Genomic DNA, 11,030 nt, shown 5'->3' on the forward strand with positions numbered 1-11,030 from the left:
TATTAAGTACATAAATGGCCACCTGAATTCTTCTGGGGAGGTAACGGGCATAGGATAGAAATGAGCTATACCTTCCAATACCGTATACATATAATCTAGAACGAAGGAAAGCTGTGGCCGACCAGCCTCCATCTGCACAGGGCTTCATTTGCCCATCCTGCACCAGGAGGTGCGGGTCGAGGATTGGACTACATAGCCACATGAGAGCGTGCAGGGGAGACCGAGGACTACCTTCCCAATGATCTTCGGACACGAAGAAGCAGCCATCATCATAATCTAGACCCAGAGGATAACATCCCACTGCCCTTACGGCCTCAAATTGCTACTTTTTACGTTAGGCGGTACTATAGAATGTACTAATCACACGTAAATTGCATCTTCCACTTTCATCACAGTCTCCGACTTACGAAAATCGTGCACTGTAGTCTTAAACCTCTGGCTCTGGGGGTATTCTCAAAGGCAAAGAAGATATTCTTTTACTGTGCTTTGTAATGTCTACTTCAGGCTTACAATCTAGGATGAGAGAAACTAGTGCGTGATTCTGCGTGATTGAAGTCGAATCTTGGGATTACCATCGCCATCGGGAACGGTGTTATAGAGGAAGGTAATGTATTTTTGATGCCAGGCGGCATATTCATCCTCTAGAATCATTATCAAAGGAACTGTAGTTTTTGAAAAGAGCTTTGTCTGGCATAAAAAGGAGAGTAAAATTATCATGGCATGTTGACGCCTCAAGGGCTAAGCGCTCAACCATTTCATGTCAACTAGTCTTTCAGGAAATAAAAAGGAAGTTTTCAGGTCTATCAGGAGGCAGATAAATGAGCTGTCTGATACTGCAATTGCTTTCGGTCCCTCTAGAATAAAGCGGGTATTTGAATGAAATTGCGCATGCGGTATGTTGGCGACCTAGCTGCGGCCGCCGAGTGATTTGACAGAGCCTGAAGAATTCCGTCATTGGAAAATCTAATATTTTTACGCTTTGTTTATCTTGTTGCCTTCCTAGTCATATTTCCGCGTTATGCATGGTATTCTTGTCACAAAGTCAGGGATAGCACATATCAAATTAGCATAGCAGCACATATCAATCATAGCAGCGACGCCGCAAACATGCCGCAGTATGTGAAATACCTACGTCAGAGGGACGATTTTGGACAGCTAGGTCACAAATTCTTTTGAGGGTTTGATTCTTTTTTTTTCTAAACACATGCACCATGTTGATAATATTCATAAACTTCCTTTGTCATTATCGGTACATAAAGAGAAAATTCCAATTTCCCATACTAATGAAATAAGCATATAAGTATAATACTCCTTTAGCGGATCCTTGCCTCTATGACTTCAAACGCAAAGGGAAGCTGCCTTGTTACCAGCTCGACAGTACTAGTGCTGTGTGCCTGCCAAAAATCGTCATCTGATATCTATGCATTATGAAAGGAAGAGAAAGACGATGCCAAGCTTTGGTGATTAAAAACACATCACAAGAGAGCGGGCGTGTTACATAAGTAGATAACCTTTAGGTATGCCCCGAATGCCTAAGATGATACCTGAGATTTTACTTTTTGATTACTTTAGAAGTGTTCAGTTGGCAATACTCCAGAACCTTAAGGCAGATATTATTTCAATGCTTGAAATCAAATAATATCTTTTTCTTTGTTACTAACTCACTTTAGTGGAAGAGTGTCTTCCATTTTTTTCTCAATTTCATTCAATTTGTGACTTAGTGAGAATGGCTTTTATGAACTGTGTTCTCGATGCAATCTTCAAGATATCCCGATCTTCAAGTCATTCTTTTTTCGATATACATGTGCTATTGTAATGCTAATGTGTATAAGCTTCTCTTCAAGTGGTACATGAAATATTCTCCAAATTTCCATACTAATGAAATAAGCACATATATAGCATTAATGCTGACGAAAAAAAAACTTCCTATGAAATGATACTCTTGTGGATCAACATCTCTCTTGCTTCTGTAGCCTTTAAAATGACAAGAGAGTTGCCTTCACCTTATAGTCAGTTTAACAGTACTGTATGTCTGCAAAAAAAACGTCATTCTATTTCTATGCATCATAAAAGAAAGAGGAAGGCGATCGATGCCAAGTCTTGGTGATTCAAAACACAGCACAAGATAAGGAGCTTCCTCAGGTATGCCCCGAGTGCCTAGGATGATACTTCAGATCGTTATCATTAATTACTTTAGAAGTATCCAGTTGGCAATACCCCAGAACCTTAAGGAATATATCATTTCATTGCTTGAGACTGAATAAAATCATTTCTATCATGATAACTCGATTTAGGGGAAAGGGGTTTCAAAGTTTTCCCTCACTTTCTCATTCAATTTGTAATGTAGTCAAAGTGGATTTATCACACAATTCGAGAAAGATAGAAAGAAAGAAAGAAAGACAGACAGACAGAAAGAAAAAAAGAACGACTTTGTTATTAGTTGCTTTGCAACAATCTAAGACACAATTCAATACAAGCTGACAAACTTGCAAACGTTAATGTCATTTTCACGAGGACATGCTGTATAAACGCCTCTGATTTATGTAATACCTAATAATATTCTCAACTGTATTTCATGGACTTTTTGCGCAGGTGATCTAAACCTCGCGTCGTTAGAAACACCTCCCTTTAAATCCCACTTAACTCAAAGATAATTGTACTTGTAAATCCATGTAACGACCTTGTTTCTTCTTCACAGCATGATTTAATGTATGGGAGTAAAACGAAAAAGAGAAACATGCCTGTCAGATTGGGCATGCACGAGGAAACTGTGATGTCTTCTTATGAAGTGCGCTACTGTGACAATCTAGCAGTTATCTTTTAGTCATCCCGTATACTATCTATTAACCCATGTATACTATTTCTCCCTAACTTAATTTTATGTATGGAAGTGAAAAATTACTTCTACATGAAGGTTACTCTTGTTAGCCATGTATGTCAGACTCGCCATAAATAAGTAAAATTGTGATGTTTTTATGGACTTTACTGCCAAAGCAATCTAAAAGCCAGTAAATCTAGTAAATATATCATATTCTTTATCATAATTTTATGTATGGCAATGAAAAGCTACTTCTCTATAGACACATCGTGTTGCTAGACAGGTAAGGCTTAATGATAGGAAATAAATGATGATTTGGTAATGCATTCATAAATCTTGCTACAAAAGCAATCAAACTTTATTTCTTCGTTATCCCGTATCCCACAATTCAATCTACAGTTGATCTATCTATATATATAATGGTAAACGGATACGCTAGGATACATCAAAAAAGCTTTGATGAATTCATGAACTGTGCCACTGAGCCAATCCAACGTTGCTGTCTAAAAAGCATTTCCCGATACTCATTTGTACCTTTCTTATTCTTCTTTGTAATGATATTCTGCGAATGGCAGTGAAAAGTCACATCTATACAGACAAATATAGAGTTACTAGACTTGTATATATTTAGCAGATTAGGCAAGGCATTGGTGAAGAGAAGGGGTGCAAGGACGCTGCCTTGAGGGAGACCGTTTTTCTGCCTTCGCAATCTGCTACATACAACAGTGCAAGTGAGGGTATCCAAAGTTGTTATCTCGCAAGCTATACCAGATACATCTATCAACCTTTCTTATCTCTCGTCATAGCATCGTGTTTAAGTACAAAATGTATGGTATTGAACATTTACAGCTATACATTCATACCCCGTTGTTAGATTTAGCATACTTGAGCGAGTTTGTATGTATTCATTATATTAACTGTGCTACTCAGGTGATCCAAAGTTTTTATCTTACAAGTTATCCTAAAAACAACTGCAACCTGAAAACCCGAACTGACTGAACGATGCTAACAACATCATACTAGATATAACCTGCTCTACCCTTCTTTACATTGTTATTTCTAGTACAAAATGTACGGTATTGAAAAATTACATATCTGCAGAAATACCTTGTTGCTAGAAAAATCCTACATGAGCGAATTTGTGATGTACATTCATTAACTGTGCTAGTGAGATAATTCAACGTTGTTATCTCAACAACGATCCAAGATGCATGCTATCTATTTCATTCCTCTTCACATTAATGTCTCATATGCAAAGTGGCATAAAAAAATCTGCACAAACAATGTAAAAATTACAAATATTCAGGAAAACCTTGATGCAGGCTTAAACATGCATGAGTAAATTTGTGATGTATTCATGAACTGTGCCAGTGAAACAATCCTAAGTTGTTATCTTTCCAGCCATCCCGTGGGCACCATTCAGTTGAATCCAACAGCAGGTTTGATTGCGCTTATCAAACCCCACCGATAACTTCACGGCGAATTACCATCAATCATTTAGCAGGGCTCGAAATATTTTTTTTCCTGCATACCTGCACTAGTGCGGGTAACATTGATAATTACAAGCACAAGACAAATTTACCTGCACCGCTCTGAATTTAGAAAGTATGTATCGTATTAGAATTATTCAGGAACCACCATTGCTATTTTTTTCTTTTATATCTTGTAGGTGGTAATAGTCAATGCAGCTAATAACAATCCATATACACCTGCAACATAAGACATATAACATATAAACCCAGTGCATGTACCAGTGCAGCTTAGGTGCAGGTAGACATCAGAAATGCAGGTGGTATTTCGAACCCTGTACGGATAAAGTCAAGAATAGATTCCAGGAAAAGAATGTGGGCACAACGTGATTGATAAGAACGTAATGGTAATGCATCTAAGATAAGGCGGTGTAGCCAATTATCTTTGACAAGTATTTGACTGAGGTTCACAATCAGATATCCCACGTCATGCATTATTGAAGAATCCCAATGGAATAAGGCTAACTGAAATAGCAACCCGAAACACGAACCCATTCGATTACTGGTTGGCAGACCTGCAATTGCAACTCGTGATGCCACCCCCGCATTTTTAAAGTTCAAGATTGTTTAAAATGAATTCAAACAAAGACCTTTGGGACGGTTTACTTTTTACCATCTGATGAAGTATTGCTGGTATATATTTGATGATCCAAATATCCCATAGCATAATAAATACATCTTAGCCATGAGTACAATATGATTACTCTAAAACAACCAAAAAGGACGGATACATAAATAGTTAATGATGTAAAACAAAGTTGATAGTTCGACAAACTTCTGACAAATGCTGACTGAGTACATACTTCAGTTGAGTCGAAGAAGAAATCTCCATTGCCCTTGTTTGTATTACGTGCTTCCTCTATTTTAAGAGATTCTGGAGCTATTGGAATAGATATAAAACGTCCGCACACAGCTCACTACTTACGTATCCTTTGCAAAGTGTTGACTTCTAGGTCTTTACGGCATTGTCAAATCACGGCACTGTTGGTACGCAAGTATCAGTAATTACAGGACTTGCCTCCAATGTCAACTTCCCGGAGCAACCCTCAGACATGGCTTGTCGACAAATTTGTCATCCGTGACTGGGAAACTTTGAAATGCAATGTGCTCACTCATCGCTAACCGTGACATTCCCTGCTATACATCTATACATAACGCTACTTCACCTTTATCCGTGGGGAAACCTATATCCGTTGTTTGTAAAAGCACGGTATTTAAGTATATCAAGTGGACTAACGGTGTTATATTTTGACAATAAATGCAATATCTTGAAAACATTACATTCAGAAACCACCGTCCATCGACTTTATATACTTTTCAAAGATAACAGATATAGATTACCTCACCGATGAAGGTGAACTAGCGTTTACGTTACAGAAAGCGTGTAAAATTCTGCACGGTGTGATACTAGTATAATTGAAGTTGTTGGATAGCAGCTATGGCTTGATAGTGGCCAATATCAGTTGGCCCGGAATCAACTTTGGCCTAGACAAGATCTATAAACGTTGTATACCCTCGTGGCACAGCCACAGACAAGCCTATATTGCATCGTCGCCAAGAGACCTAGAGCTGCACGAAATGTGATTTATCTGATATGTAAAATCCTGTGATGCCGGCGAAGCGTGAGGCTGCATATAGAAAATCATTGAAATTAATAGCTTGATGTAGAAATCAAATGCCAGGGATTCCCAGTACTAATGTTATCTTGATGATATAAGCTGGCTGACATGGAATGCCTATTTATCATTTATATATGCCGCTTCGTTATACACAATTCGTATCTAGGCTGAAGAACAAGATTTTTTTGTACACAGCCAAGTGTTTAAGTCAACCGAAGTCTAGGTGACCGGCCGTCTTTCATCTTTCTCAGCTCGGTTCTGATCGGTTTACATTGCAGTGCATCATAGGTGTCGCTGCTTACAGTTACGGTACCAAACGGAAAGTAGTTAGAGAGAGAAGCGTTTGGAACCGCATCTGTGAGCAGCGACACCTACACTGTAGTGCAATGTAAATCAGTTAGGAATACCCAGCTTCTTTTGCATTATTAAGTGATATACATTATGTTACAGGACCTAGGGTACTTCGTGGTTGACCCATGTTCTAACGGTTCTAATTTCATACGAATGAAACGTAAAACCAGACATCTTTGTGTTTGAGAGGAACTATCCCTTCGCTCACTCCTTCTATCTATCTCTATATCTCTTCTTCAATCTCCCTCTCTCTCTCAATCTTCAATATTATCATTCACCTTGTGAAGTATGTGCAACCAACGACTTCAACAATTCCACGCCAATCATCACAACATTATTTCCCCGATCCGTAATCACATAGAGCATTACTACAGCAACAAAGGAGAAAAAAATCGATTTTAACTCAACCCAAAGGGCGATATATATCATTTATCAAGCACCCATTAGGGGCTACTACATCTATAAAGAGCACGTCAAATTCGACTATTCAAATGTAGTCAACAAGAATTACTATACCACCACGGGATACTGGCCCACTCCAATCGTATATATAATCAATCAATCTGTGCGAAGTAGATCCAATAAATTTTCTTTGAACACCCATTTATGTATCTATATTACCTATTATCCGGCCTAACGATATATATGGGCGTCAAAGATATATTGGTTCTATGAAAATTTACATCGTTATTCTTAAATGGCGTGGGCGCGCTCTCGCTTCAGGCACTGGGAATAAAAAGTACAAAAACAATCGGCGAAAATAATATATCAGTGAAGTGAACGAATGAACCCCACAGTGACAAGCTTGACGCAAGTGCATAGAGATACCACCTTTACGTCAACGTTTTTAAATGGTTTTCACAAACGTGTCCGGCCATAGAAATAAACGTGCACCCTAAATTGGGACACCGCTATCTTTCTCACAACATCTGGCACCCGTCTCTTATATCTTCAAATTCAATTGGCCCTACGCAATCAGGATGTCCTGAATACAATAGTGATTACCCTCCGGTAATTCGATTCTGCTTCGCATACTTATCAACGTGTGATTTTATTTCCAATTTGGGTCATTCTAAAATATTACTCAGTTAAAAGCATGGCACAATGGTGCTACTATACACATGGTTGTAACATTGTGTTCTGAAAGGATTTCTCTAGATGACGTATTGTTAGATTTTGTATCGTAATCGAATTTTACGTACTGGGCCAGGGTCATTAAAGAAACTTGTCATAGATTAGATTTTTTGAGCAACAAATTTGACATCAAAATGTAGATGAAACTTTACGATACTATGAAAGCATTGTTGGTAGTGATTTGATGAGCATATTGCACACTTGTCATTGTTTTACAACAAGAGGTGATAGTTATTTAAAAAGCAGCAGCCCACAGAACATAGGAGTTATTAAAAAAAGATTTCAAAATTTGATCAAACACATGTGAATGGTGACTCACCAAAATGTTGACCGTGCCCATCGACTGTCGTTGGGAATTTGACTCATTTTCTTGAGGCCCACTGATCGTAGGGATTTGTGACGTAATGAGCGGGTCAAAGGTGACATGAAGTCGATACCTACCACCGTTCCGATTCAAAATCCTGGACACAATAAAGAAACTTGATTTTGCAATGCTGATTGCAAGATATTTATGTTCCATGTAAATCATCATCTCCGCTTAAGTTTCGTAACTTCATCTAGGAAGCCTTTTGTTTTCGTTTTGAAATCACTTTGCTTCCTAAATTATGGGGTAAAATTTCATATGTTTGAAAGTTCTTACTAGTGATAAATGGTAGCAGCCTAGATTGCGTATCGTTTTGCTCATTGACTTTAAATGGTGCCAAAATTTACCTTTTAAACTCGCTGCTGTTATATAATCTACACACGTTCACGTTGTATCATAGTTCGTATTGCGTCATTTCGTTCTAGATGACGTCAAAGGATTATCGGAGAGACCAGACATAAACTGTTTTTGATCCCTCCCGGTAACATATGGGGGCGATGCCCCTGTTAAGCCTTCTAAATGTATTGTACTGTGGGATCCTTAATCCTCCAAAGGATTTAAGGATTAAGGGACGCGTTGCTAAAAGCAACAGTCACAGATGTATCTACTATCCATGTAAATCATGTGGGTGTAAAACTCTATGTAACTCCAATACATCTGTGACGTCTGTGACACTCGTAAGCCCCTAATAAAGGATAAACAGTGGACAGAGGTCACACAAGGGATATATTTGTAAATCTAGCCCATTTTGCAGGATTAACATTCTAAAGCCAGGATTTAAAGAATAACAATTTGCTGTGTTTGAAAAAAAGGGTTGCAACACAAACATTATTTCAGTTATAATAGAATAAAAGGATAGAAAAATAAAATTCCTTGTTTTGTAAGGCACCCAACATTGTCTTAGTGGAATTGGCCCATAACATAATGACATATGTAGATAAATCATTGTAGGTCACATATCCATGAATATATGTATTCCTTAAGTCATCGTATTTACGATGCTTCATAAGTAAGCTTCACGAAAACTAAAATACTAATTTCGGCCGTGCCAAAACTTTCTTCACCGTGTTCAACAGGTTATTCTCCATCGGCAGATTCAGAGCACACCGGGCGCATTACTGTATCGTGTTTAAAGCTTTGGGACCAAACATCGAGGTTAAAAGGTCAACCAAAGGGTCAATCATACCACAAAAAGGTCTTGACAGAAATATCTAATAGCTTTTGATATTCCTTCTTCCCCCTTTTCATCTTGCTCGGTGCTTCCACCAAGGGATTTTTCAAAGGCAAAGGTTTAAACCTTGCTCAACTCAAAACTTCTTTGATCTTTTGAGGAGGTTCTGAAGCTTCAATATCGCCTGAGACCACTGGAGTCGTCATTCGTGACCAAGCGTTATCTATTCTTCCATCCCTTGGTGCGGTTCAAAGGAGTTTCCGCCGGCGAAAGCATGGAGATCTTTATCAGAGGATACCGTTGTTAGAGGAGAAACTACCTCATGAGAAAAGACTTGATAAGCAGGCCAATGCATTGCCAACGGGCTATTCGCGAAGGCTTGACGGTTGGGTCGAATTCTGTGTGCATCTGCCAATAATATATCTTAGTAAACATAATTCTGTAAGAAAGAACTAGACCCTAATAGAAACACTTAAGTTTATCTCAATAACTGATGTTACTTTATCAGAGGATACCATCGTGAGAAGAGAAACTACCTCATCAATCTTGAGCTACGGCTAGTACTTGATAGGCAGGCAATTGCATCGTCAATGAGCTATTATCAAAGGCTTGACGGTTGGGTCGAATTTGAGAGCCCCTGCCAAGAATATATCTTATATAACTCCGTAAGAAGGTCAAACCAGGCAATGTGAAATGCACATGTAGGTCCTAATAGAAACATAGAGAATTTTACTATCACTTATGTTTATTCAATTAACTGATGTTGAACTATCTCACAAGATGGTTCAACATCATCAGCCAGCCCTTAGAATAGAAACCAAGAAAACATGAATGATTGTAAATATTTCATACACAATGATAGTATTAATTCTATCTGCAGCTGCGGCATTTATTCAACATAGATTTTACACGTGTCCGTACATAATTGCAAAAAAAAACTGCAGAAAAAGTATCCATCTCGGATCAGGATAAAGTTTCAATTAATGATAGGGCTTAACATATCAGAGGCGCTTGAGGATACAGTAGAAGCCGCTTAATTGCACGGTCTATTTGCCAGTGAATTTCGTGCAATTATCCGACTGGTGCAATAAAGCGAAGTTATCTAGTTGGACCACGCTGGTTTGGGATTTAGAGATTCCGTGCAGTTAACAGAAGTGTGCGTTAATCCGTTGTGCAATTAAGTGGCTTCTACTGTATTAGGGGTTCAAAACCCGTAGCACCCTCGGCAGCAATCAATATTTGTCCCTAAAGCTGTTCAATAGCATAGAACCAAAGCAGCATGCATATATGTTCAGAACACTAGATATCAAAACTGAACGATCAGCTGCAGTACCGTCGACAGGCGCAAGAAGCCCCATTATCGAACTTCTTTTTACCGCCCCCTACCCACATAACAAATACCATTAACAAATACCACGTTTTCTCAAGTTATATTTTCACACGAACACAATCAAACGGCATCAGAAACATAACATTTCTGCGAAGATAATTACATTTTGCATACCACATCACGGGTAGATTATATCACATCACAAGCGTTGAAGATGATTATACCAAGGAATTATACTAAGGACTTATTAGTACAATAAGAAAAAACACCTTTGACAATTTGATAGCGACCAAAGGCACTTATTAAATGTAATTTCAGAAAACATCATTACACCAAAAACTATACAAAGGACTTGCCATCAAAATTATCAGATAGAAAACGCACCTTTCTAGTTGACACTTTGATACCGATGAAAGGCATTTATTAAATGTAATTTCAATTCAGAAAACATCATTACACCAAGAAAATGTCATAAGGACTTGCCATCGAAATTATCAGAAAGAAAATGCACCTTTCTAGTGGACACTTTGATACTGAGTGATAAAAGGCATTTATTAAATGCAATTTCAGAAAACACATTAATGCTAAGTCGGGGGCGTAATTTGCTTCATTTTTTCCGCTTGGAAAATTTGCTGCCTCGAAGGGTCATGGAGAGTGGTTGGGTTGTTGATGAAGAGCTTCGTGAAGAGGATGGCGTGGGCGAACTATCGCTTC

The sequence above is a fragment of the Branchiostoma floridae genome, chromosome 10, assembly GCF_000003815.2.
Source record: "Branchiostoma floridae strain S238N-H82 chromosome 10, Bfl_VNyyK, whole genome shotgun sequence".
Taxonomy (NCBI): Eukaryota; Metazoa; Chordata; class Leptocardii; order Amphioxiformes; family Branchiostomatidae; genus Branchiostoma; species Branchiostoma floridae.